The sequence below is a fragment of the Podarcis vaucheri genome (genome assembly GCF_965113315.1).
Source record: "Podarcis vaucheri genome assembly, chromosome: 3".
In the NCBI taxonomy this organism is placed as follows: Eukaryota; Metazoa; Chordata; class Lepidosauria; order Squamata; family Lacertidae; genus Podarcis; species Podarcis vaucheri.
In genome coordinates this window covers 121,720,767-121,730,679 of record NC_138761.1, presented here as the reverse complement: position 1 = coordinate 121,730,679, position 9,913 = coordinate 121,720,767, and the positions used below count along the sequence as shown (strand labels likewise).

The 9,913-nt window shown below is 42.3% G+C and overlaps 1 long non-coding RNA gene across 1 annotated transcript; it reads right to left on the bottom strand.

Moving 5' to 3' along the window:
- Window positions 1–2,449: 2,449 nt before the first annotated feature.
- On the bottom strand, window positions 2,450–6,751 carry LOC309529024. The gene is made up of 2 exons (XR_014218039.1): window positions 6,539–6,751; window positions 2,450–2,589 (listed from the first exon to the last, which is right to left on the bottom strand). It is a non-coding gene; the product is annotated as an uncharacterized lncRNA (long non-coding RNA).
- Window positions 6,752–9,913: the final 3,162 nt, after the last annotated feature.

Sequence of the window (9,913 nt, the reverse complement as noted above, 5' to 3'; positions counted from 1 at the left end):
TGTGGTCTAAACCACCAAGCCTCTTGGATTTGCAGATCAGAAGGTCGGTGGTTCGAATCCCTGCAACGGGGTGAGCTCCTGTTGCTCTGTCCCAGCTCCTGTCAACCTAGCAGTTCGAAAGCATGTCAAAGTGCATGTAGATAAATAGGTACCACTCCAGCAGGAAGGTAAATGGCATTTCCGTGTGCTCTGGCTTCCATCACGGTGTTCTGTTGTACCAGAAGCAGTTTAGCCACATGACCCGGAAAGCTGTCTGTGGACAAATGCCAGCTCTCTCGGCCTGAAAGCAAGATGAGCACTGCACCCCATAGTCAAAGTTTGACTGGACTTAACCACCCAGGGGTCCTTTACCTTTACCTTATCTAGACCACAGTCAGTGGTAGCTTCATACTGGATTTGGCAATGAAACAGCTGGTTGATGAAATCTGGTAGGAGGTAGATAAAGGAGAATGTGACCCTGTTTATTCTCCTTGATCTTTTGGCAGCCTTGAATGCCATTTACGAAGTTATCCTTCTTGAAACGTTTTGAGGCTTGGGAGATGGAGATATTCTGATATGGTGGTTCTGCTGGCATGGAGTCTGCTTGCATTCATTTATTTAGCCTGCTCTTCAGCCAAAAAGGAGCAGCTTAAAGAAGATGATTTAGAATTGCCAAGTGTCCTGCTTGGAAGACAGTCCACTGTTTGAAGTGCTGTTAGAGGACAGACTTCTGTTTGAAGGAGACCCCTTTTTGAAGAGCTGCTTGGTCCAAATCTGTTATAAAGAGAGAGAATCTTAAGGAGGAGAAACAGACACCTTGAAGTTGTCCCTTACTGGTTAGCAGCTGGACAGCAAACTACATAGAAGCACAGGCCACCAGCAGCCACAGACTTCTCCACCATAATGACATCTTTTGTATTTCTATTTAAATTACATATTTCTAAATTACATATAAGTGAGTATATGCATATAAGTGAGTATATGCAAATATTGTGCAACTCTGTATCCTCTTTTTTGGTTATGCATCAGACACCATTCTAAGAGCAATAAAAAGAAGACAAACTTCAGGAGCCACGTTGGCCTGAAGAGGCCCCTCTCCCCGCAAAAAAAACAACCCAGGAAATAAAAAGAGATTTTTAGTTGCCCAATGCTCCATTTTACTTTTAGTTTTGTGACATGGGAGATGAAAGTTTTCTTTTAAAAAGAAAAATCCAGGAAGGCTTAAACAGGAGCTATATAAAATGAATTACGAACCATCTGGCCTCGCTCGAGGGATCAGATTATACCACTACCTGGAATAGTCTCGCAAACAAACAAACAAAAATTATGAAGAATAATTCAAGCAAAGGGAGCGAAGGAGAACCCTGCTTACTGGGAGAGAACAGTCTTTGCGAGACGAAGGTTCCAGCTCCGACGCATTGTGTTCAGCAATGCTCCTGTACATGCTCCTACATAGTTTCTGCACATGTTCCTACATAGGGTCTGCACATGGAGCTCATGGCTCTGTGTTTATGGTTTGTACACATGTAGTCTCCGTGAGAAGGTCTCAACACGATAAGGGGCAGAGGGCAGAGCCAGTGGATGCAGTCCCACCCTGCCCTGCACACCCTCTTCCAAGGCAACGCTGGCAATAATAATAATAATAATAATAATAATAATAATAATAATAATAATATTTATTTATACTCCGCCCATCTGGCTGGGTTTCCCCAGCCACTCTGGGCAGCTTCCAACAAAATATTAAAATACAGTGGTGCCTCGCAAGACGAAAAGAATCCGTTCTGTGATTCTCTTCGTCTAGCGGTTTTTTCGTCTTGCGAAGCAAGCCCATTGACGGATTAGCGGATTAGTGGCTTTTAGCGGCTTTTAGCGACTTATTTGCTGATCGGATCAGCTGATAAGCGGCTTAGCGGCTTAGAAAAGGGGGGGGGGAAACCAGCAGGAACTCGCAAGACATTGTCGTCTTGCGAAGCAAGCCCATAGGAGATTCGTTTTGCGAAGCACCTCCAAAACGGAAAACCCTTTCGTCTAGCGAGTTTTCCGTCTTGCAAGGCATTCGTCTTGCAGGGCACCACTGTACAGTAATGCATCAAACATTAAAAGCTTTCCTAAACAGTTCCACAGTAAAAGCACAGTCAGTGGAAGTTATGAGGCAGCTCCTTCCAGGAGATACTAGTCCGTAATGTTCTGGTTCTGGATGTGGATTGTAACAGGAATATTCATCTATGGTGATTTTGTCTTGTCCTGCTGCAATTTGGTTTCACACATACTTGGAACCACCAACATTTCCCTTGTACTTGAATGCTTGATGTGGCTGGGAAAAACCCAGCCAGATGGGCGGGATAGAAATAATTTATTATTATTATTATTATTATTATTATTATTATTATTATTATTATTAGATAAACAAAGAAGGATTTGGGTGGCTTAGCCAACAGCATCTCTGTAAGGAGAGGTCATAGCACAGCGGTTGACTGCAAGTGTTTATGTTCACAAGGTTCCCCAATGCACTTTTGGATATCTCCAGTTGAAAAGAAGTTTGTTCTCAGGTGGGTGGAGAAGCCTTCTGCCTGATTTCTCAAGAGTGATGCTGCCATAGACATTGTGAGGCTGCGGGGGAGAGAATGGGGGAGAGAGGGAGGGAGAAAGAATGGTCGGCGGTTCGAATCCCTGCGGCGGGGTGCGCTCCCGTTGCTTGGTCCCAGCGCCTGCCAACCTAGCAGTTCGAAAGCACCCCCGGGTGCAAGTAGATAAATAGGGACCGCTTACTAGCGGGAGGGTAAACGGCGTTTCCGTGTGTGGCTCTGGCTCACCAGAGCAGCTTCGTCACGCTGGCCACGTGACCCAGAAGTGTCTGCGGACAGCACTGGCTCCCGGCCTCTAGAGTGAGATGAGCGCACAATCCTAGAGTCTGTCAAGACTGGCCTGTATGGGCAGGGGTACCTTTACCTTTAGCTTACAGTGTCTCACACCGAATGTAACTGACCTGTAGGAAGGACTCTATGAATTGAAAACAGAGGTGTTATATGTACCCTTGTTATCTATGAAAATTCTTTAATAAAAACTTTTTTTTAAAAAAAAAAGAGTGATGCTGTCCATTGGACTTGAGAGTATTTAGCTAATTCACAGCTAATTTCCTCCAGAGATACCCTGCCTGTGGTGGTCATGTGCATTTTACTGGTCAATAGTACAAACAACAATAATCGTAATAATAACCTGGAAGACAACATCACTTTTTTGACTTCTACACAATGAGGTTTCATGGTGAGGCTTTTTCTTATAGACTGGAATGGCAGTCTTTAAAGTCAAGCAACGGCAGCAAGACCCCCTAAAAAGATAGTGCTCTTTCATATCTTGACATTTGCTGATGTTTTTTTTCTTCTTAAGCTACACATTTGTAATTCCACCAGGAGAACTATTTCTATTGACACAGGAACAGAAGAGTAAATTTTAACCTTAAAAAATTTCACAAAGCAGATGTCTTTTCGTATGAGAATTGGTATATTTTTACCCTCTGAATGATCTCTGCTTTTATATGCCTAATTAAATTTTAGAGGTCCCTTGCTTAAATAAAGATTTATTAGCTGTTAAAATCGTAGCATAATTCTTCTACCACCTACATGCTATCCTTTAACATATTTACAAGCATAAAGGCTTATCCACTATAAAAACGTGGATGATTTAATGTTGTTATGTTATTGGTGTCAATTACTAAAATTCAGGCCCACAATAGACCTTTCTGAAGACACTATTACTTAACTCTAGGATTGTCAGAACTCCTTAAAGAAAAAATACTCTGAATTTTGAAGAATGAATTCCTCAAAAGAAATGAACAGGGGCATTGGTGTGAAAAACAAGGTCCTACAGAGGTAACTGCCTATGTTGTATTTTCTGAGAACAGAGCCTCTGAACAGAAAAATTGGGATTGAAGTTGTAGAATAATAGAAAGGTAGTCCTTTATACATCAAAACTGTAAACTTTCAGATTACAGTGGTACCTTGGGTTAAGAACTTAATTCGTTCTGGAGGTCCGTTCTTAACCTGAAGCTGTTCTTAACCTGAAGACCACTTTAGCTAATGGGGCCTCCTGCTGCTGCCGCGCCACCAGAGCACGATTTCTGTTCTCATCCTGAAGCAAAGTTCTTAACCCGAGGTACTATTTCTGGGTTAGTGGAGTCTGTAACCTGAAGCGTATGTAACCTGAAGCGTATGTAACCCAAGGTACCACTGTAGAAAGGTAGTCCTTTATACATTAAAACTGTAAACTTTCAGATTAACTACTTATTGTTAGTCATCATCATTAACAGAAAGAAAAATATTACATGACAGCAGAGGTGGGAAAACTTTGTCCTTCCAGGTGAAGCTAGACTACAACTCCCATCATCCATGACCACTGGCTGTGCTGACTGGGCTGAGGGGAGTTAAAGTCCAACAACATCTGGAGCGTCAAAAGTCCTCCACTCCTGGATTACAACATGAAGCATAATAGGTACAGTATAACATAATCCCAGACAACAAGTCCATTCATTCCTGGAAATAAGTGTTTTAATTATATTTTATCCCTAACTCTTAACATAGCTCAGGATAGGATTTAATCCTGACCTTGATCATGTGGCATAAAGATGTGTGGGTCTGTGCATGTGTGAGAGAGAAAGTGGCTCAATGTCACCCCGTCAGCTTCATGGCTAAACCTACATCTCCTGAGTTCTGGTCCCATACTATCAAACATACTCCCCACTGACTTATTGATATGTGGTTAATTTGGACTTTTCTTTAAAGGCCAAGTCCCATCAAAATCAATAGCACTAATTTAGAGAAATGAGTTTGCAACAGAATGGGACACACGTCATCTTATGCACTTGTCATCTCATGATGCGTCGGCAAACAGGTGGAGGCTGGAGAAATAGCAGCAGCAACAACAACATTTATACCCTGCCCATCTGACTGGGTTGCCCTGCCACTCTGGGTGGCTTCCAACATACAGTAAAAGTAAAAGTAAAGGACCCCTGACAGTTAAGTCCAGTCACGAATGGCTCTGGGGTTGTGGCGCTCTTCTTGCTTTACTGGCAGAGGGAGCCAGTGTTTGTCCGCAGACAGTTTTTCCGGGTCATGTGGCCAACATGACTAAGCCGCTTCTGGAAACCAGAGCAACGCATGGAAACACTGTTTACCTTCCCGCCGGAGCAGTACCTATTTATCTACTTGCACATTGACATGCTTTCGAACTGTTAGGTTGGCAGGAGCTGGGACAGAGCAACGGGACCTCACCCTATCACGGGGATTCGAACCGCCAACCTTCCGATCGGCAAGCCCAAGTCTCATTGGTTTAGACCACAGCGCCAACTTACATTAAAATATAATAAAACATTAAACATTAAAAAACTTTCCTATACATTAAAAAGCCTTCGAAACGTTGTTTTCTAAAGGTTGTATAGTTGTTTATCTCCTTAACATCTGATGGGAGGGCATTCCACAGGGTGGGTGCCACTACCAAGAAGGCCCTCTGTCTGGTTCCCTGTAACTTTGCTTCTCGAAGGGAGGGAACCGCCAGAAGGCTCTTGGAGCTGGACCTCAGTGTCCGGGCTGAACGATGGGGGTGGAGATGCTCTTTTAGGTCTACTGGGCCGAGGCTGTTTATGGTTTTAAAGGTCAGCACCAACACTCAGATACTCAGGGATACTCAGATTGTGTTTGTGTGCACACAGCCTGGACCCTACATGTGGGAGATGTTCTATGGCAGACATGCATGTTCTTCTCTGCAGAAAAGTCAGGCATCAGGTTCCTTCCATGTCCCGATTTCTTCTTGTTGAGGAAAAGCAAATTCTTCTATCTATAGGTTTCCCACGCCCCCCACTTAAGATCCATGATCAATACTAAAAATAAAATTATATAACCATCTGTTATTCTAAAATCCCCCCTACACTCTGATCATGTTTTAAATAAGTTAGAAGACAAAATACTAGATAAATTTTATTCTTGCAAGACACAAATAGTGAATGGTTAAAATACTTCTTATTTAATAATTGCTGTTCTTCATTAGTGTGAACCAAAGGCATAGTCTATCCAAGACAATAACATCTGCACCCCATATTTCATTATCACCAAACTTCACATTTCACACAAAAGCAATAGCTAGCAAAGCCTTACAGCTTTAATTAGTTTCTACCATAGCTGTGAAGGTCAGCCAATTATTGTGTGTGAAATTTCAATATGAAGCAGCTGAATTGAAGACAGCATTGCAACATTGTGAAATTTTGTAGTGCTGTAAATCTAGCATGATAGAACCTCTTTTTTTTAACACAAAACAACAAATTAATCACCAGGTATGCAGAACTTCAAGGCTTACTGACTAATTTAACATGTGTTAGTACATGAAAAAAGGAATTGATAATTTCGGATGCTTTCTTATGTGCTTTCACATTATGCTGTCACAAACTATGACATAATACTTAAAAGATGGAACCACATTTTTTATTCTTATGAAGCTCAGCAATCCATGATTATTTCTTTCAAGGCACCCCCCCCAGCTCATTTTACAGTGTTATTAATTACTTCCAAACCTATTGTCATTTTCAAGAACGTAGCAATCTTTTCTGGGGGAATTCTGGTAGATCCTTCTTTGTAGTGGCTTTGAGAAGAGATTAAACAACCTTCCGATGATGTTGGTGTAGTGAGTCCCATCAGTGCCTGAGTACTGAGTACCACAACCTTAAGCGTGTCTGTTGAGAATATCAAATATTAAGCAGCACCATCATTTGTTCAGTTCTATGGTTTGTTCTGAAAACAGTGGGAGTGGGATAAAATCTTTCAAAAAATAATTTGTGTGTGTGTGTGTGTGTAAATAGCTAAGAAGTGTGGTAAAAGGCAGACTCAACTTCCATCATTACTGCTAAAGGAAATTATTGCATCACATGTAAAAATGCTGAAAACAAGTCAGATGACACAGCTAGTTCTGATACTCACCAATTCATTTCAGTTATATGATTATGTAGCTGTTGCCAAAGCCTTCATTTTTTAAATTCAAAGTTATAACAAGACATATCCAAAAACATATCCTTATCCCCCCCATTTTTCCTTTCCCCCCCTACAGAACCCACCCCCCACCCCAACTTCCCTCAGTTCCAGTCTTTGGTTTCTCTGAGACTGCTGTTTTCTGCATGTTACAAAGTTGTATAGATCCTCAAAATATTTAGCTGATTACTATCAATAAAAAGTTTGTGAATGTTTTTTCAAAACCTGCCAAGGAGTCCAGTTCACTTTGTTGCGTCTTCAAATACTTTGTGAAAGGTTCCCATTCATCCTTAAAGTCACAGTTATCCTTGTCCTGTAGCTTATATGTCAATTTTGCCAGTTCTGCATAGTCCATCAATTTTTCTTGCCATGATTCTTTAGTTGGGGTTTCTTCAGTCTTTCATCCTTGTGCTACCAAAACTCTCGCGGCTGTTGCCAAAGCCTTCAGACCCATGTCTCATCCATCTTTCTCCCTTAGTAATGTCTATTGCTGCAAAATTCAGAATATCATTACGACATCATTATGTTGCAGAGTTCTACTCCCTCCCTCTCAGCTTTTGTTGCTGATGCTTGTGTGGAGAAGAGAGAACAAGGCACTCTCAGAGTAGTGAAGCAGACTGAAACCTGCCTTAACCCCGTGCTTTTTTTCCTGGGGGGATACAGGGGTACGCATACCCCTAAACGTTTTGTGAATCTAAGTTTGGCCTCATTGAGGGGCAGTATTTCATTGTGAGTAGGAAAATGAGAGTACCCCTAAACATTTTTTTTAAATAAAAAAGCACCGTGTTCACCCAAAAGAACAGCAAGAATCTGTAGCCTTCAGAAATGGACTTTAAAAACTAGTTTATCTAAGGGATAACCTGAGAAGTTTAGATTTAGAGAACGGTGGGCCTATTAGAGTTTATCTGACATGCGTTGCTTCACTTTGTCAATTAAATGCACATTCAGCAGAGGCTAAGCTAAATCAAATGTGGTTTAAGCACCCATACATACCCCTATTAAGACAGCATGAATACTATACAAACGCACCTCTCAGCAATTAAATGCATTTTTGGAGGGTTGCCACTGGTCACACATTCTCTCAGAAGCATCAGCACAAAGCACCAGTCCTTTAAAGACACCTGAGAGGGTCTATGTGTCAGAAAGCCACAGCAGCATAAATTGGCGGCCCTGAAATTCTCTCTCTTTCCCAGCTCTGCTAGTGGCTGAGTTCCAAGGACATTAGTTTTCAGGAAGAGAGTCCCTTTCTCCATCAGAAACATCGAAGACAAGCTCTCTTACAGGAGAACTTGCCAAGAGCAGCTGCTTCCACCCAAAGAGTCTCTCTCAGGAGAAAAGCATGTTCTCAAAACCAGCCATGCTTTGAAAAGTGCCATCACACCCCCATTGACAAGTCCGCGGCAAAACGGTCTTTTTCCAGGGAGCAACACATGGAGAAAGTTCCCTCGCAGCCGCTCGCCTTTCCAAAGGGAGCAGTTGTACATTAAACCACTGAATAATTCCAGCCTGAAAGATAAAATATTTAAGACTGAAATATCCTCTAACTTTTTACAGTTTCCAAGTCAGCTGCCTTCAGAGCTCACAAGATCACAAGCACTTGCCAAGGAGGATCAAGCCAAAGCGCATGATTATACAGAAACATGGAAAACCATGCGTGGTAAACCAGTTGAGAATTCAAAATGTAGCAAGTGCAGGAGGCAATGGAGCTGCTCAAATGTCAAGTGGGAGCAAGTTCTTCATGGTGCCATGATCTAATTGGGCAATCTGACTGTCAGGATGTAGAGCACAGAATGAAAGCACAGGAGCTGCCATACTGAAACATAAATATGAACCACTAGTGAGCAAAAATAAGGGCCCAAAAATGTCACAAGGATTAAAGAAGAGACTCCTCAGAACTCTAGAGACTTCACAGAAGGTGGCATTCATGAAAGTAACCTTGGCAAGATGGCATCCATGAAAGGGGAATGGTGAAGAAGAGGACACATCTTGTCCCTGGCTACAGGTGATCTTTATAACATTTATAGTGTGCCTAAAATTTTCTGAGCACTGTACAGATGGCAAAAGACTAGGCAGTCCCTGCTTCAAGCTCACCCTATACTAGACAAAATACAAAAGCAAAAAGGAAATGGGGTGTAAACGCAAGAGTAGCGGCTCCATCTCTGGTGAGATCAAGTTGTTTTTCACTGGAGTCAGAACATCACAATCTCCATTGGTCCTTCCTGCCCTAGCTGATGGCAGTGGCCAGAGAGTGTAAGAGGGAGCCCAGCAATAGTAAAACATGGTAATGTAATTCCATTCTTAGCTGAAACGAGTCAGAAGCATCTTATGGAAATGATCCAATTCCACATCTGCCCAACTGTTTTACCTTCTACTTTGGGGCACCAGAGAACATGCAAACTCCATGAACAAACCTCAGAGAAGCATTCTTGCAGGTACTCGTAAGGATAGCTCATATGGGAAGAGAATGGCACTAACAGAATAGCCTTCATTGGGACTTGACATTTGCTACATGCAGATGGTGACAGCAGTCATGAAATTAAAAGATGCCTCCTTCTTGAGAGAAAAGCAATGACAAACCTAGACAGCATCTTAAAAAGCAGAATCATCACCTTGCCGAGAAAGGTCCGTATAGTTAAAGCTATGGTTTTCCCAGTAGTGATGTATGGAAGTGAGAGCTGGACCATAAAGAAGGCTCATCGCCAAAGAATTAATGCTTTTGTATTATGGTGCTGGAGGAGACTCTTGAGAGTCCCATGGACTGCAAGAAGATCCAACCTCTCCATTCTGAAGGAAATCAGCCCTGAGGGCTCACTGGAAGGACAGATTGTGAAGCTGAGGCTCCAATACTTTGGCCACCTCATGAGAAGAAAAGACTCCCTGGAAAAGACCCTGATGTTGGGAAGGATGGAGGGCACAAGGAGAAG